Genomic DNA, 16,759 nt, shown 5'->3' with positions numbered 1-16,759 from the left:
CATATATAAGTTATAAATAGATTAAACTGTGTTCTATTAAGTGTGCAGTAGCCTTATGTCTAAAAACAAATATATACACCTTGGGGCACCTGGCTGGCTCAGTCAGTGGAACATGTGACTCTTGATCTTGGGGTTGTGAGTTTGAGCCCTGTGTTGGGTACTGAGACCACTTAAAAATAAAATCTTTAAAAAAAATGATGTATATACTTTAATTAAAAAAACACTTCATTGGTAAAAAAAAAATGCTAACCATCATCTGAGCTTTCAGTAAGATCACAGATCACCAAAACAAACATAATAATAATGAAAAAGTTTGAAATAGCCTGAGAACTACCGAAATGTGACACGGAGACATGAAGCGAGCAAACGATGTTGGACAAAGATGCTGAAAGACTTTCTCACGCAGGGTTGCCACAAACCTTCTATTTGTGAAAATATGTAAGATCTGCAGAGAGCAGTAAACGGAGTGAGCTACGCCCAACTTAGCTCCTTTTTTTTTTCTTTTTTTAAAGATCTTATTTATTTATTTGACAGACAGAGATCACAAGTAGTCAGAGAGGCAGGCAGAGAGAGAGAGGGGGAAGCAGGCTCCCTGCTGAGCAGAGAGCCCAATGAGGGACTCGATCCCAGGACCCTGAGATCATGACCTGAGCCGAAGGCAGAGGCTTAACCCGCTGAGACACCCAGATGCTCCCCAACTAAACTACCTTAATTCTTGTACCTCCTCCATGACAGAGGCATCGGTATTGTCATCCTAACACTGATTTTACAGGTGAGGAAACAGGCACAGATGGGTTAAGACACTCTTTATTGCCCCCCCCCCACACACACACATAACGCTAAGAGTTACCATTTCTCCACCCGTGGGCCCGATACAAAGCAACTGAGGTAAGGTATTCAGTGCGCTGGGGAAGGTTCCAGAGATGCATGGCAACTGAGGCAGCACTGGCCTCAGAATTCATACAGCTGAGCAGGAATAGTTGGGGCACATGTGCAACCGTACTAGAGGGACTGAGAAGGTCTAGGGCATGGACAAGTTCTTACAGGGCCCCAGGGACTGGCTTGGGGAGGCAGGGAGGCCCTTCCCACACAGACAGTAAGATTTGAGTGGAGTATTAAAATGAAGTAGGACTTACACAGTCAAGAAGGGCCAGGCAGTCAAGATGTGGAAGAGGGCACATCTGGCAGAGAACAGAATAGGCAAAGTTTGGAAGCCTGAAAGTCTTATTTTTCACCCAGGGCCCTTGATACACTTATTCATATGACATTGTTGCTTCGTTGTGGCTTCAGCAGGGACTCTGAAGAGAAGGAGGAGGAGGAATTGTGAGTCCTTCTCTCTAGTGCAATGTCCCCCAGCCATCCTGGGCTCCCTTTGGATGGGGAAGCCCCAGGGGGTGGGATAGGGATTATGGATCAGAGGATGACAAAGGAATGATTTGATAGCCAAATGCTTCCCCAGAAAGCCTACAATGGTAGAGAATAGTACCATGCTGGGCTGGGCAACCCCAGCTGGGTTATGTTAATGCTCCCTTTAAGTAGAAGGAATGGGCCAAGTTAGAATTTAGGATAGGAAGGAATGGGACTCTTGGGAAAGACATGGAGATCAGGGAGATCTCCATGGATCATGGAAGATATGGAGATCAGGGGCTCCTCGGTGGTTAAGAGTCTACCTTGGGCTCAGGTCATGATCTTTGGGTCCTGGGATCGAGCCAGGGCTCGACTGGGCTCCCCGCTCAGCTGGGAGTCTGCTTCTCCCTCTCCTTCTGCCTTTCCCCATGCTCATGCCCTCTCTCTCCCTCTCTCTCAAGTAAGTGAATAAAATCTTTTTTAAAAAGGGAAAATCTAGAGAGCAAAAACAGATGGGGCCTTCCAGTAGAGGGGCTGAGAGGGAACGCACTGTGTGCAGAGAAGAAAGGGACCATGTAACAGAGTTTTGAGGCAGAATTTGGGGCAGGTATGAAAAAAGTGACTGCCTAAAAGGGACACTGTGGGCCTGGGGCTGCACAGACAGGGCCACGGACTCTGAGGGACTGTCCTGACAGCAACTCCACGTGACCACACGTGCAGGTGAGCCTGGGCAGTGACCAGGGCTCCTGGGGCACATCTGATGACTCTCCCAGGGGAGCCCCAGCTGGCCCCATTGCAGATGCAGGTGTGGTCCCCTAAGACAGCCCACCTCTAGGAGGGGAACATCTGTGCCAGGTCCCCTGTGACCGCCTTTCTCTTCATGTTCACCTGCTCTGTGCTTCTCTTCATAGGGGTGGACTTCCCTCATCCATGTCCACCCACAGATGTTCCCAACATAGTCAGTGAAATTCTGACGATGCCACAAAGGGGTTTGTTAGAGGAGGTGGGTTAATCATTACACTGACTGAAACATGGATTAACCAAAGACCAGAATGGGTTGAGGTTTGCTCACGGTGGGAGATTGCTGATAATGGGATGACATGGGTCAGGGCCCATCTGACACCCTCCTGGGAGGGGCTGGGGACAGTGGGTTGTTTTCTCTGGAGCAGACAAGGGCCTCTATCTACCATCTTCCCAGCAGCTCGGGGGGGAAGGAGATGCTTTCCGCTATGTTTAGCCATTCTCCAGACCCTTCTGTGAGCCCTCTTCTGTGGGCGTGCCGCTCCCTTCACAGCCTCCCACTAGCTCAGGTTGGTGGGCGCAGCGTTACTCCCGGGTATGGTTCTGGCCACAGTTCTGAAGGTCTGAAGGGTGCCTGTCACCTCTGTCTGAGAAGTGAGGCCAGGGAACAGCTCTGCCATTTGATTCTAGTATTTACTTAGCAAATACGCCTAGCTCCAGAATCACGGGATTAGCAGAGCTCTCCAGTGCTGGGAGAAAGGTCCAGGCTGGGGCTGTGGGGAAACGACCATGGCGGGGGCTGTCACGTGGGAGCTGCGCCATTCCACCTCAAGCTGTGAGGTCTGTGAGGTCTGTGGGAGCCGCTGAGTCATTCTTTCAAGAAAGGCGTGAAGTGGTGTAGCTGGTGAAGGCTGTCACACACCTGATAAACCTGTCACTCCAGAATCCCAGCGAACCTCCGGAAAAGCCCGGATGGGGCAATACTTGTCTGGAGAGAGGAGATACACTGTGACTGTGTATCTGTTGTCTTAAGGGCCCATTTGGAACCAAGATGGATTCCGGCCTGGGTGGACCCATGAGTCCCCACAAAGAGGTCATTTCTCTCTTCCACACTAGCCGTGAGGCCTACAAAGAACAACTTCATAGTTTCCCTAGGCTTCCCCACCACAGGATTTCTCCATGCTAAGGAGAGATGAAAAGGAAGGACAAAGAAGATAAATGCAAATTTTCGGATGAAAAGCAGGCTGATTTAAGATTTTCAGTAAAGCTTTGGTCCGTTCCCATTTTGTTATTTCATAGGTGTCATCAAAGTACCTCCTTCTCTCTAGTGACCATAGCCTCCTATTTTGTATATTCTGATGCTCTGACTTCTTGGGGACAGGCAGATCCTGAAGGGACTGCCCCCCTCCCAGGCTTAGCCAGTTCCTAGTGAGAGTAAACAACTTACCTGGGAGCTCTTTCATATGCAAACCAGCCAAACCCGAGCCCCTTACCACCCCCCTTACTGGGCTCTCACACCCTGGGCCACTATTCCCTCCTCCTAATCGCCCAAGGGCTAGGGACCGAATGAGGGGGTGGTTGGGGGGGGGCGACAGAGCCCCTGTGGCTCAAAATCCTGAAAGTGTTCAGATTAGCCAATCCTAAACCCGCTTGACGTGCCTCATTCTTTCCTTCCCACAGAAATGACAACAAAGGCTCTGGCCCAGTTTCCGCCTCACTCCCTCGGCCTCCTCCTGCCCCCGGTGCCTCCCCATGGGACCCTCCCTCTTGGCCTGGCGTGCCCCCTCTTCTCAGGAACCATAACAGACTGTCTTTTCAAGGGCCATCATCTCCTAATCTGTTGGCTTTACCATACCTGAATAATAATAAAACCCACAGTCTCCCCCAGCATGCGGAACCCAGCCAGGGGGCACAGGTGATGAGACATGTGGAAACCCCCCTTCCCTGCCCCCTGCTCCCGCTCCTTGCCCAGTCCTTTCAGTCATGTGTTCCCCCATCAGCCCTTTGAAGATGATAACAAGCAGTTTTTTCCCCTCCACTAAGAAACACGGATGAAAAACAAAGAGGAACACAGCCTTCCTTTGCTTCCCCGCTATGAGGGAAATGGCTTTCATTTGGGTCACTTTGTACACCTGCAGGAGCCTGACGGGTCAGCCTAGTTTCTGAGCACTTGGAACAAGGTGGGATGGAGAGGATGGGCTGAGATGGAACTGTGCTGCTAGCCCCCTAGAGAGCCCCTCTATCCCCGTAACCCAGTTAATGCTCACACGGCTTTGGCTGTGGCTGTTCCTTCAGCAGGTCATACGTTAAAGGGAAGGATGTGATTGCATTAAAAAACCTCTACTGTTTTTAAAAATCTCTCTGTTAATTCCCTGTTTTCCGCATCCGTCTTGAAATACTTCCGTCAGAGCACAAGTACCCTCTTTGCACATGAGGTAGACACTCCTCTCCAACATGTTGAGGCAAGGGAGTCTGGAGGGCATGACTTAATGAGTTAAGAATAAAAAAAGAACACAAAAGATTCTGTGGATGGGTCGGTCACATTCCTGTGAGGCCACTGATGGTATATGAGCCCTCTGACCTGCCACTCAAGGACAGCACTTCGCTAACTGGCCTCAAGCTCTCACTTGAGGAGGGATAGAGGTGGAGGGACTCCTGATTGTTTGGCCCTGGCAGGTGGATAGGGCCTTCCCTCAGGTGCCCACTGGGTGGTGAATAAAATGGAAACATCTCAATGCTCATCTCTCAGGGAGAGTGTAGGGGTTTTCAGAAAAGAAGTCTCTTTCTACCCTCTATGACCTATGTCTATGGCATTTCCTCCCTACCATCCTCCTTGTGTTCCTTCACCATCTTCATCTTGTTCAGATTTTTTTTTCTTTAGGTGACAGTGTTGTTAAACTCTGGAAAGCCAGGGTGAAAAGGCCTGGCCCTTACCTCAGCTATAGAGACAGTCCTAATGACAGATAGCCCCATTGCCACTCAGCCCAAACACCAGTCAACAGCAAGCATTTCTGAGAGGCTGCCCCCTGTTGCACCTGCACTCAATGCCAGAAATGTGGGGACAGTCAAGAGGCTGCTGCCACTATGAGGCAAAGACTGTCTTTTTTTGGGACAAAGAACCCAGGGCCCAGGCTCTGGTCGGGTCAGCAAGGGTTCTGGAGCCAGGCCATATGTAGGATGAATGGGCAAAGGGAGTGGAGAGTTTTCTAATAGAGGGGAAATGTGGCTATATTTTCAAACATTTGAGGGCCAAGGAGGATAAGAAGGATTGACTTGCCCTTTAGTGTACTCAATGTTAAAGACCAACCAAGGAAGACAACCTTGGGAGATGCCTCTGGCAAAGAGGAGGGGCTGCAATAGGCTTTCCTGGTTAGCATGAATTCCCTGGCCCTGGAAATATCTAGAACAGAATTACTTCAAACACTAATTATTCAGACTGATGGATTGTGCTTTATTGATGAAAACTCAGAGGTAAAAATAATTGATCAGTGGAAGATATGGTTTCTGCTTTATGAATCCAGTACTGAAAGGGAACTTAAAAATAAATTCCCATTATCTTAGAAAACTAGCGTGTGTGTGTGTGTGTGTGTGTGTGTGTGTGTGTGATTACACAACTTGTTAGGTGAGCTCTAGGGTTGGACTAAAATAGCTATAAACCCCCATACTAATGGGCTGGACTACCCTGATGATCTGTGTGATTTTATTCCTAGATGTACTCATGGGAAGTGAATCAAGATAGTAAAAATCCTAACTCTTGACATGTAGTAAATGCCTGAGGAATTGAAATGCATTGGATTAGAGAATCCAAGATGGCAGAGGAGTGGGAAACCTTCACTTCGTCTGGTCCCAGGAATTCAGATCATCCCGAACATCTGTGAACTCAACCAGAGATCTAAGAAAAGAATAAATGCAACTCTACAAATAGAAAAGTGACCCCTTTCTGGAAGGTAGGAGGCACGGAGAAATGAATCTGAGGCAATATTTGGGAAGATAGACCTCAGGGGGAGGGAGCCTCTGTCAGCCAGCTTCTGATAAGTGATAGAGCAGCAGAGGAACATGGCAGGGATGTCTACTATCACCACTGCTATTCAACATAGTACTAGAAGTCCTAGCCTCAGCAACCAGACAACAAAACGAAATAAAAGGCATCTGAATTGGCAAAGAAATCAAACTCTCGGTTTTTGTAGATGAAGTGATAGTCTATGTTAAAAACCCAAAAGATTCCACCCAAAATTGCTAGAACTCATATAGGAATTCAGCAAAGTGGCAGGATATAAAATTAATGCATTCATGAAAGAAATTGAGAAAGACACAAAGAAATGGAAATACATTCCAAGGTCATGGATTGGAAGAACAAACATTGTTAAATGTCTATGCTACCTAGAGCAATCTACACATTCAGTGCAATCCCTATCAAAATACCATCAACTTTTTTTCACAGAGGTGGAACAAATAATCCTAAAATTTTTATGGAACTAAAAAAGACCCCAAATAGCAAAGGAATGTTGAAAAAGAAAACCAAAACTAGTGGCATCACAATTCCAGACTTCAAGTTCTATTATGAAGCTGAAGCTGTCATCATCAAGACGATATGCTATTGGCATAAAAACAGACACATAGATCAATGGAACAGAATAGAGGACCAGAAATGGACCCTCAACTCTATGGTGAACTAATCTTCAACAAGCATGAAAGAATATCCAATGAAAAATAAAAGAGTTTTTTCAACAAATGATGGTGGGATGATTGGGCAGCTACATGCAGAAGAATGAACCCAGACCATTCCTTATACCATACACAAAAATAGGCTCAAAATAGATGAAAGACCTAAATGTGAGACAGGAATCCATAAAAATCCTAGAGGAGAACACAGGCAGCAACCTCTGTGACCATAGAGGGAGAATCAGACTCCCTGCTGAGCAGGGAGCTTGACGTGGGACTCGATCCCGGGATTCCAGGATCATGACCTGAGCTGAAGAGAGTCGCTTAACCAACTGAACCAACAGGCGCCCCTCTCCTCTTGCTTTGATGGTGATAGTAGTTTTGATGTCTTTTCCCCACCACTCTTATCCCCCCCTCCCTGACTTCCTGCTCAGGAGAAACTATCAGGAGCATCGGGGTGACCCATGAAATTGCTAAATGATACCCTCCCTCTGGAAGTCCATCAGGTGTGGGACATGGGCAGATGTCACATGTCACATTCTGTGGGTCTTCCTGCCTGGCTCCAGACTGGACCATGCCTGGGGCTGTTTGGCTGTGGCCAGGTGTTACGTGTTCTATCAAAGGACCAGCTTCTGCAGGGAGGAGTTAGAATCCATGATCTCATGATTAGTTTCAGCTGCTACTGTCCCACCACTTCCTAGGTGGCCTGATTGTTCCTGTGGTTCGTTTTAATTGAATGAAATTTATCATCTTAATGGCAAATTCAGACCATTTGCAAAAGATACAGATTGGGACTTTCGAATGGGAGTTGGGTTAGGGATGTGATCGCCATGACTTTTCCTTCGTGATATCCTTGGGCAGGAGGTGAGCACACGTGTCTTTATGCAGAGCAGCTGCTTTGTGTAAATATTGCCAAGGCCCGGGGAGTTTCGTTAGGGTGAGATGAAAAGGTAATAATTTCAAAATCAGTGGGCTCTGGAGTTGCTTTTCCTGTATCTTAAAAAAAAAAATGATAATTAACTATCACTTCACAATGTTTTGAAAGCTAAAAATTCACCTATCCCAATATTATGCACTCATTTTTTCCTCTGTCCCATAGTGGCATGCACTGCACAGCACAGCAGAGTGGGAACTATCGCAGTCCCGGGCCATGTGAGCTATTCCTAAGGCCATGCAATATAGTCTTTGCTCCCTGATGCATTTTTCCTTATTTGAAAGAAAGCATATATGCATTCTGGAAGGTGATTTCACTGCCATATGAGTTGTAGAAACTGTAGATTATAATAAATCACAAGAGGCAAGCGGAAAGGGGACTTCAGGGTCTCCTGCTTGAAACTGACCTGGGATCATCGCCCACAAATGGGCTCCTCTCCTCTCTTCCATGTGCTAGAAAATGACACTTCCTTTCACCAGTCTGAAACCTGGGAGCCCTTCTTGACATCACTTTCTACCCCCTCGACATGCAACCCACCACCACACTCTATCTGTCCCATTCATTCTACCTCGGAGGCATTTTGTTCTTGTCTCACTGGGTCCAAGCTCTGCTCTTGCCGCCCTCCCTACAAGTCTCCTAAGGTCTCCTGGCTTTCAGGCCATCCTCTCGCCAGCTGCGAGCATGATCCATAAACCCTATCACAGCCTGGAAGGCTCGGTGTGGCCTAACCCCTGCTCCTCGCTCCATTCTACCTCGTGTCTTTTTCTCTTGAGTGACGACACTCCAACCACCCAGGTTTATGTAACTCCCTCCAAACGCCCAGGTGTTCTCACCTTGGGACTTTGCACACCTCTTCTTGTAGTCCTTCCCTGTTCATGCTCCAAGTGTCAGCCAAACATCACTTCCTCAAAAATGTCTTTCCCAATCCTATCCCATCCAAACCCGTTTGTCCTGTCCAAGCTTTCACTGCACCCTTCATTAGCTTCCATGAAGACCCAATGTGCATGTCTTTCATTATTTTTTTAATATATATTTTTTTTATTTGACAGAGAGAGCTCACAAGCAGGCAGAGAGGCAGGCAGAGAGAGAGAGAGAGGGAAGCAGGCTCCCTGCTGAGCAGAGAGCCCGATGCGGGGCTTGATCCCAGGACCCTGAGACCATGACCTGAGCTGAAGGCAGAGGATTAACCCACTGAGCCACCCAGGCGCCCCCATGTCTTTCATTATTGACCATTTGTTTACTGGAATCCCACCACCGAAGCCTTGGCTTGTTTCGCATGACTGTTTTCACAGTGAAAGGAGGGCTCTTAAGGAGAGAAGATTGAGGTGGGATAGTCATCAGGATGCCTCATCCTTTGGGTAATAGCATGAATAGGGACCTGGCAAAAGGGCAGCCTACAGACATTATGTCACTGAGCTATGAGGACATCATCGCAAGGAGGTGTAACTAGTTAGGAAACGGTTGTTGTTTGGGCAAGTGGTGAAGAAGACCTGGGTGGGGGGCAGCCAGGGATGTGCCAAGAAAGCACGTTTCCTGTGTGTTGAGTGAAACAACAGTGAGAGAGATTCAAGGGAAAATGGCCCTAGGTATAAGAGTAATGAGAAGTTAGGCATGGAAAAGGGGACAGAACGAAAGCACAGGATTTAAAGGATTTTTTAAAATCCCTCTAAGGGGACCCTAGGTGGCTCAGTCGGTGGAGCATCTGACTGTTGGTTTTGGCTCAGGTTACGACCTCACAGTCATGGGATGGAGCCTCACGTCGGGCTCTGTGCTCGGTGCAGAGTCTACCTCAGACTCCCTCTCCCTCTCCCTCCCGCTCCCAGGCTCACGTGCTCTCTCTCTCTTTCAAATATATACATACATACATATCAAAGTAAATACATAAATAAAATCTGAAAAAAAATCACTCTAAGTTTAAATTTGTTCATGAGTCCAGAACCTTCCTCAACACCAATTGCATTTTTTTTTCATAACTTTGGGCTTTTAATAAAGAGTTCACTTCGTAACTCACTGGATGGTGGTACACCAGTGAAAATATGGAGGGCAAGAGAAGGACCCATGGTGGACTCAACAGGCACAGGTTGCAGCTCCCCAGAGTCTTAGAGTGCCTTTGGCAGTGCTCTTCTAACTCAGAGACCATTCTTCTCCCCAGTTGGTGTATCTCACGAATTCCTCCGTCTCTGAGTCATCCCTTCTCTGAGAAGTCTCTCTGCCCCACTTTGAGTCCTTGGGTGTCCCTCCCCTGTGTGAGGGCCCAGCAGAAATGCCTCCGGTGGAACAGCTACCCCACTCCATTGTAACATCCCCTTGTCCCCAGGCACACCTGGCACGCGCTGTCTCTGTTTGTTAGCTGGGTGGTCTTAGTGGAAATTCATCTGGTTCCCAGCCCTGCATCCACCTGTTTGGGCTGGTCAGTGCACTTGATGCATTCATTCACTCATTCATTCATTCATTCATTCAACAAATGTATAGAGAGCTCTTACTAGGAGAACATAACTGTAAACCAAATAGGCAAAGCACCCGCTTTCAGTGGGGAGAGGCAGGCACGGAGCCTGTTTACAGACTTATTGTCTGTCAGGCTCCGAGGGGAGGAGGGAACAAGGAGTTGCCTCCCTCGGGAGTAGGGGGTAAGCAGAAGCCTCCCTAGTAGTCCCTCCAGAAAGAGATATTTGATAGCAAATGAAGGGTTATTTTTAAATCAGGGGGAAGAGTCTCTAAGGTAACACATACTAAGACATTGGTCTTTCCTGTAAAAAGCTAGAAGAACCCTCCTCTAGCAGTGAGGAAAGAAAGGAAGAGCCAAGGTCACTGGGGCTTCTTAGGAAGACTCTGCCTTAAAGACTGATAATTATGGTGTCCTTTCTGATCCTGCACAAGATTTGTCCGATGTGTCCGAGTGGATCAGAGCGGAGAGTGGAAGCAGAAAAGGAGCCAAGGACAAGACGCAAGAAATAAAGAAGGGCAGGACATGCCAGAACAGGGAGGTTTCCTCCAGCCCCCCTGCTTACGAGTCCCACCAGTGCCGTTGGGGGGGATTAAATGTAATACGTGTGCATGCTATTTGCAGCTTTTGCATGTATGATTTTTACTTATGGTAACAGTTGAATAAATAGTGTATATTTCACTTTATAGTGTGGTTTAGCTGTCCTTAATAAGCCTGTCCTGTTTATATACGATCCCAAATTAAATGCAACACATAGGTCTAACAAAGGACGCGGATCTGGGATGTACTGAGAACATTTAAAACCCAATTACAAGATGGCAAAAAAGGTCCAGTTTTTTAAAACGGGCAAAGATCTGAGCACACTTTACCGAAGAAGAAACACAGTTGGCAAAAGAAGGACATGAAAAGACGCTCAGAGTAACCAGTCGTTTGGAAAACGCAAATCAAGATCACCGGGAGAGATCACCGCGCGCGTGGGAGCGGCTAACCTTTCAAAAACGAACCAGACCAAGTGCCGGCAAGGATAGGGGAAACTGGAGCTCTCCCTGGCTTTCTTAATCGTTAACAACACGCCCGCTATAAGATCCAGACATTTCACTTCTAGCTGTTTACATATCCAAGAGGAATAAAATCGTACGTCCACTCACAGACTTAAACGTGAATATTCATAGCAACTTTACCGTACTAGCCCCAAACTGGAAACAAATGTCCTTTAACAGATGAATGATTAAATAAATCAATTATGGAATAATTGGAATACTAATCATTGGAATACTATACTAATTTATTATATATTTATATATAATATATATTAATACTATTATTAATAGTATTATTAGAATACTATTATAATATTAGTATATTAGTAATATTAGTATTAATAGAATATTAATACTAATAATTGTACTAATTAATACCAATTACTAATTAATACTAATATCACTAATATTAGTATTAATAGAATATTAATACTAATAATTGGAATACTATAAATCAATTATGGAATAATTGGAATACTAAAATGGAATACTACTCAGAAATCAAAGGAGTAAGCTGTTGATATACGCAACACTATAGACAGATTTCAAAGTAATTATGCGGAAGGAAAGAAGCCAGACGAAAGGAGTACCGATGGTAAGTTTCCACTTCTGTAAAATGCAAGCCAATGGATCGTGTCAAAAACAGATCAGTGATTGTGTGGGGAGCGGTGGGAGGGGGGCAGGAAGGAGGGATTACCAAGGGCACGAGGACTCTTGGAAGGGACGGTCATGTTCATTGTCTCGATGGTAGTGAGAGTTTCAGAAGTGTACACAAAGGTCAAAATTCATCAAGTCATACACAGCAAATATGTGCAGGTTATTTTATACTATCAATAAAGGTGTTGTGGGGTTTTTTTTCTTTTTAGATCATATATAAAACGTGGGGTGGGGTTGGGAATAACAGTGTTTGAATGGCAGGAAGCAGGCAAGGTTTGTCTTTAAAGTTCTGACACCCCGGAATGAGTGGGCGGCCCCGTCAAGAGCTACCCTGCAGTGTGCCGTCTGGGCAGCCCTGTTTCCTCCTGGGATGCCTACAGCACACTCCCCTGGTGTCCTGGAAGGCTCAGGAACTTGACCATTCCCATTAATCCTCTCACATTTGGATTTCCATGAACCGCACAGCTTTGTTTTCCTGTCCGTCCGCGGTGTGAGTGGGGCTGGAGACTTTGACGCCTTGTCTGTATGAACGTGTGTTCTACACGTGTCTTCCGTCACCGTGGAGATTTCCAACTGATTCAGGTTTACAAGCAGCGAGAAGTTTGAATTAAGCAACAGTGCATAGAACACGAAGCAGTAGGAACCCAGCTCTTGCAGGATATTTCTATAAATGTTCCATGTGCGACAGTGACATGTGGAGGGAACAGACGCTCAGGATTTTTACTTTGAAGTAGGTTTTTTCATGAAAGGGAATTGATAGGATAGTGCTTGCCAGAGGAGCGAGGGCCAGCTGGGTCCCCTGGGTCAGCTGTGTTTTTCTACTGCACAAGACGTAAATGACTGTCTTAAACCTCAGTTCCCCCATCTATAAAATGGGCATAAGATCTTAGAATTATTGTAGGGAATCCGAAAGAAAATAGCTACAAACATGTTTCCTTTAAAACGTTTTCACTGTTCTTCACAAATGTTAAGTGTGTCCAAGTTTGACTTAAGGGAGTGTATTAGTCTGCTCCAGCTGCCGTGGCGATGTGTCACAGACAGGGTGGCTGAGACCACAGAAATTTATTGTCTCACAGATCTGGAGGCCAAAAGTCCAAGACTGCGGTGTCTTCAGGATTGGTTTCCTTCTAGGGCCTCTCTCCTTGGCTTGCGGAGCCGTCTCCTCCCCCTGTCCTCACATGGTCGTCCCTCTTTGTGCGTCCTAAGCTCCCCTTCTTATAAGGACACGAGTCATTTTGGATTAGGGCCCATCCCAATGACCTCCTGTTACCTTAATTGCTTCTTGAACATCCCTGTCTCCGAATATGGTCGCATTTGGAGGTACTGGGGTTAGGGCTTCAACATATGAATTTGGGAGGACACAGTCGAGCCCATAACAGAGAAGAAAGGCTGGAGGAATGAGAAATGGATCACAGCATTTTTTCAACTCACCTACTATATTGGAAAATGGACAGTATCAAGTACAGCAGAGCCAGTACAATGGGCCAAAGGTCAGGAGCGTCCACGGAAGAGGCCACCCACCACCATGCATGTAAGTTCCATTTCCATTTCGCTGATTTCCATTTCTCTTTTGCCCCCTTTCCTCTCTTCGGTGGAAAACCACCAAATCAATGTTGGTGGGCAGAAGTAAGTCTGGGACATCATCTATACGGACACTTATTAACCAAGTGGCACCTCAGTCCCCAGAGACTTGTCCCTCCCTGGCACCCTCCTCTTCCCGGAGGTGGGCTGGAGCAGGCTGCAGGTGGGGTGACACTGAGACAGGCGGGCAGGGTGGAAACTCGGGGCCAGGGCTGTGAACACTGGCTTCTGGAAACTTGTGTCCTGCCTGCCAGAGAGTGACTTCATTCTTTTGGTTTTATTTACAAGTGGCAGTGAGGGATTTAGGAAGAGGCTGTTCCGGGATGGAATGTTGTCACCTGCGTGGCACCCTGGCACAGCATCTCGGATGAGGTGGGGAGGAAGAGAGCTGGACCAGGGCCAAGCAAGGGACCCCTCCCGGGCCAGTGTCCCCAGACTGGATCTCAGGTGTAAAAACCACTGTTTGGGGCTGACTGGTGAGTGGGTTGTTGGCCTTTTCAGGGACTTGGAGCAAATGCAGTGGAGGGCCCCCAAAGGGAGGGCCCCAAGCAGTGAGGTGACCATGCTGTGAGCCTCAGAAACACACGAGGAGGCTTCACCCCCGTGCTGCCCAGACTCAGGCCCCTGGGGCGCAAGACAGCAGAAAGCAGGCACCTGTGGGTCGGCTGAGACGCAGGCCTCCTGCTCACCTGGAAGGGACATGACCTTGTCTGATAACCCAGGCAGGGCCAAGGGCACAGGATATGTGGGTTTGTGGGCGTCTGCCTTGGTCATCTGAGTCAGGATGAGCACCCGAGTCCTCTAGGCACAGCCTTCATCACAGGGATAACTTCCTGCCTCACTCATCACAAAGGCCAGTGGTCGGAGTGCTGAAGACAGGTCTGAACTCTCCCAGATTGCGGTGGACCCCTGCCAGCTTTCACTTCCACGTTTCTGCAGGTACATCATGCAATGAGCTGTTGCCCTTTTCCCCCTAACTCTCCACATTATTCGTGTCCAGGCGCATGAGCCCCTGAAATTCGTGCAGAGCTCTGTGCCTGTTTTGAGTGTGTTGGTGGGGGGTGTGTGGCAGTGGCATTTTCCTGGGGAGGAGATTCATCTGGTCCTGCTCAGCCAGGAGAGCCGGCGTGCACCACGGCGCCAGTGACTCACTCCCGTTTCCCACGCACAACAGAACAAACACTAGTTGATGGGGGAATGTCTGGTCGTCCTCGCAAGAATCAACGGTAGCATCTGTTTCTGAACCTTCATGATTTATATTTATCACTGAACAACAGAAATGTGTTGTCTCCCAGTTCTGAAGGCCGGAAGGCCGAGATCGAGCTGTTGGTAGGGTTGGTTTCTTCTGAGGGCTGGGAGGGAGAATTCGTTCTCTCTCAGCTTCTCCTAGAAATCTCCCCATTCCTTGGCTTGTCGATGGCATTCTTCCTGCTTCTTCATATTGCTTTCTCCTATGTTTCTCCTGGCTTTCGCCTTCTTCTTCTTTTTTAAAAATTTTTTTAAATTTCTTTAAGATTTGTATTTGTTTATTTGAGAGAGAGAGAGAGAGAGGGAGGGAGAGGGAGAGAACACGAGGTAGGGGGAGGAGCAGAGGGAGAAGCAGACTTGCTGCTGGGCTGGGAGCCTGATGCGGGGTTCGATCCCGGGACTGCAGGATCATGACCTGACCTAAAGGAAGACACTTAACCGACTGAGCCACCCAGGAGCCCCATGGCTTTCCCCTTCTTAGAAGGACACCAGTCACACTAGAGTAGGGCCCACGCCACTGATCTCATCTTAAACTGATATCTATCTCCAAATATCATTTTCACATGTACCGAGCATTTGAGTTCAACATTTTTTGGGGAAACACAGTTCAACCCAGGACAACTCCTGTGTGCGTCACCGCCATCATCACATGCTTATTCATGAACTGGACTGTTGAACACAGAGGGCCTGAGCTGTCCGGTGCTGTGCCACCTCCCCTGTGGATTCTGAAGAAGTTCCTGCCTGGTCCGTTTGTGCAGATCCAATCACATGATCTATCATTTGGGACCCCAGGCTGACCTGATCTTGAAGATGCCTGGGAGATCTGCTGAAGAAGTCAGGCTTTTCGTGACCTGTCAACAGATATGACCAGCCTTTATGAGAGAAATAGCTAGCTATTCCAGAAGAAAGCTGGAAATTCACCTCTCTTCTCATGTTCATGTGCTTTTAGGAATACTATTCCCTCCCTCTACCTGGAACACACTTCTCTGTGCGTTTTCTGTCTCTGCCCCACACCATCCCGATCTCTTTCAACACTCAGAGCTCACCCAGCCCTCCCCCTCTCTGTGGAGTTTTTTTGAGTCCACAAACTGGATGTGACGCTGAGTCTTCACTGGATGGCAGACCTCTTGAATATGTCTTTGAACTTGAGCTCATGTCTTTCAGCCTGTCCTAAATTCCAGTCCAACAGAGAGTAAGTTTGGTGCCTCTGTGACCTCTGCCCCCCACCGTGTTGTCTGGTGGGGTGCTCTGAAGCAGAACCATGTTCTGTTAAGTGGGCCTGAAACTTCTGAGGGTGGCCTGGAATCGATTCTGCCATCCTGGGAAACTTACTGCAATCAGCGGAGCGTCCTAACTCTCTGTAGGGCTTCACATAGACACCTTGACCAAGAATTCTTCTTACCTTCCCGATACCCCCAAGGCACACCTGGGGGGCAAGAGTCTCCTTCCAACACAGCGAGTTGCCTGGTCGCACCTCAAAGCCGCACTGTCATATTGCCCTTGGGGCCCAGTCCTTCGCATGCCGCACACTTCTGGCAGTGATAGGTATGTGCAGGGTCAGGGTCAAAGGCTTCGTGGGTCACTGTGTATGGGCACCTTCCTCACCATACATTACTTTTCAGACAATGGTCTTGTTGGAAGGTTGATACAGATGTGTTCTCCCAAAGTTACTGGAATTGTCAAGCTTTTTTGCCACTATTTGCTCTGTCCCTTTGCCCAGAATGTCCCCTCCACTCAGTCTGGCAGACAGATCCCCCATCCAAGGACCATCTCATTGTTTCCTCTACAGGCAGCCTTTCCTGGCTCCCTCTCATGTCCGTCACACACCACCCCCTATGACTTCAGCTGGAGGAATTCTTTCCACCGAGTTCCTGCCCTGCTTCGTGAGAGCCTCTGTTAATACAGCAGTGGGGCTTGTCTGTGTGTCTGTCCCCAGCTCGGGGACAGGGACCACAATGATTCACTTCTGTCTCCACCTCCACAGGCAAATTCTAGTGCTTAGGGCAAATTCTGTTTACTTTCAATAACTCTAGCTCTCCTTTGTCCATGAGGTCAGACAAAGGTATTTTATTGAAGTACGGGCAGGACTTTGGACCAAATGCAGAG

The sequence above is a fragment of the Enhydra lutris genome, unplaced genomic scaffold (assembly GCF_002288905.1).
Source record: "Enhydra lutris kenyoni isolate GAN:26980312 unplaced genomic scaffold, ASM228890v2 scaffoldscaffold76, whole genome shotgun sequence".
NCBI classification, from domain to species: Eukaryota; Metazoa; Chordata; class Mammalia; order Carnivora; family Mustelidae; genus Enhydra; species Enhydra lutris.
This window is presented reverse-complemented; position numbering follows the sequence as displayed.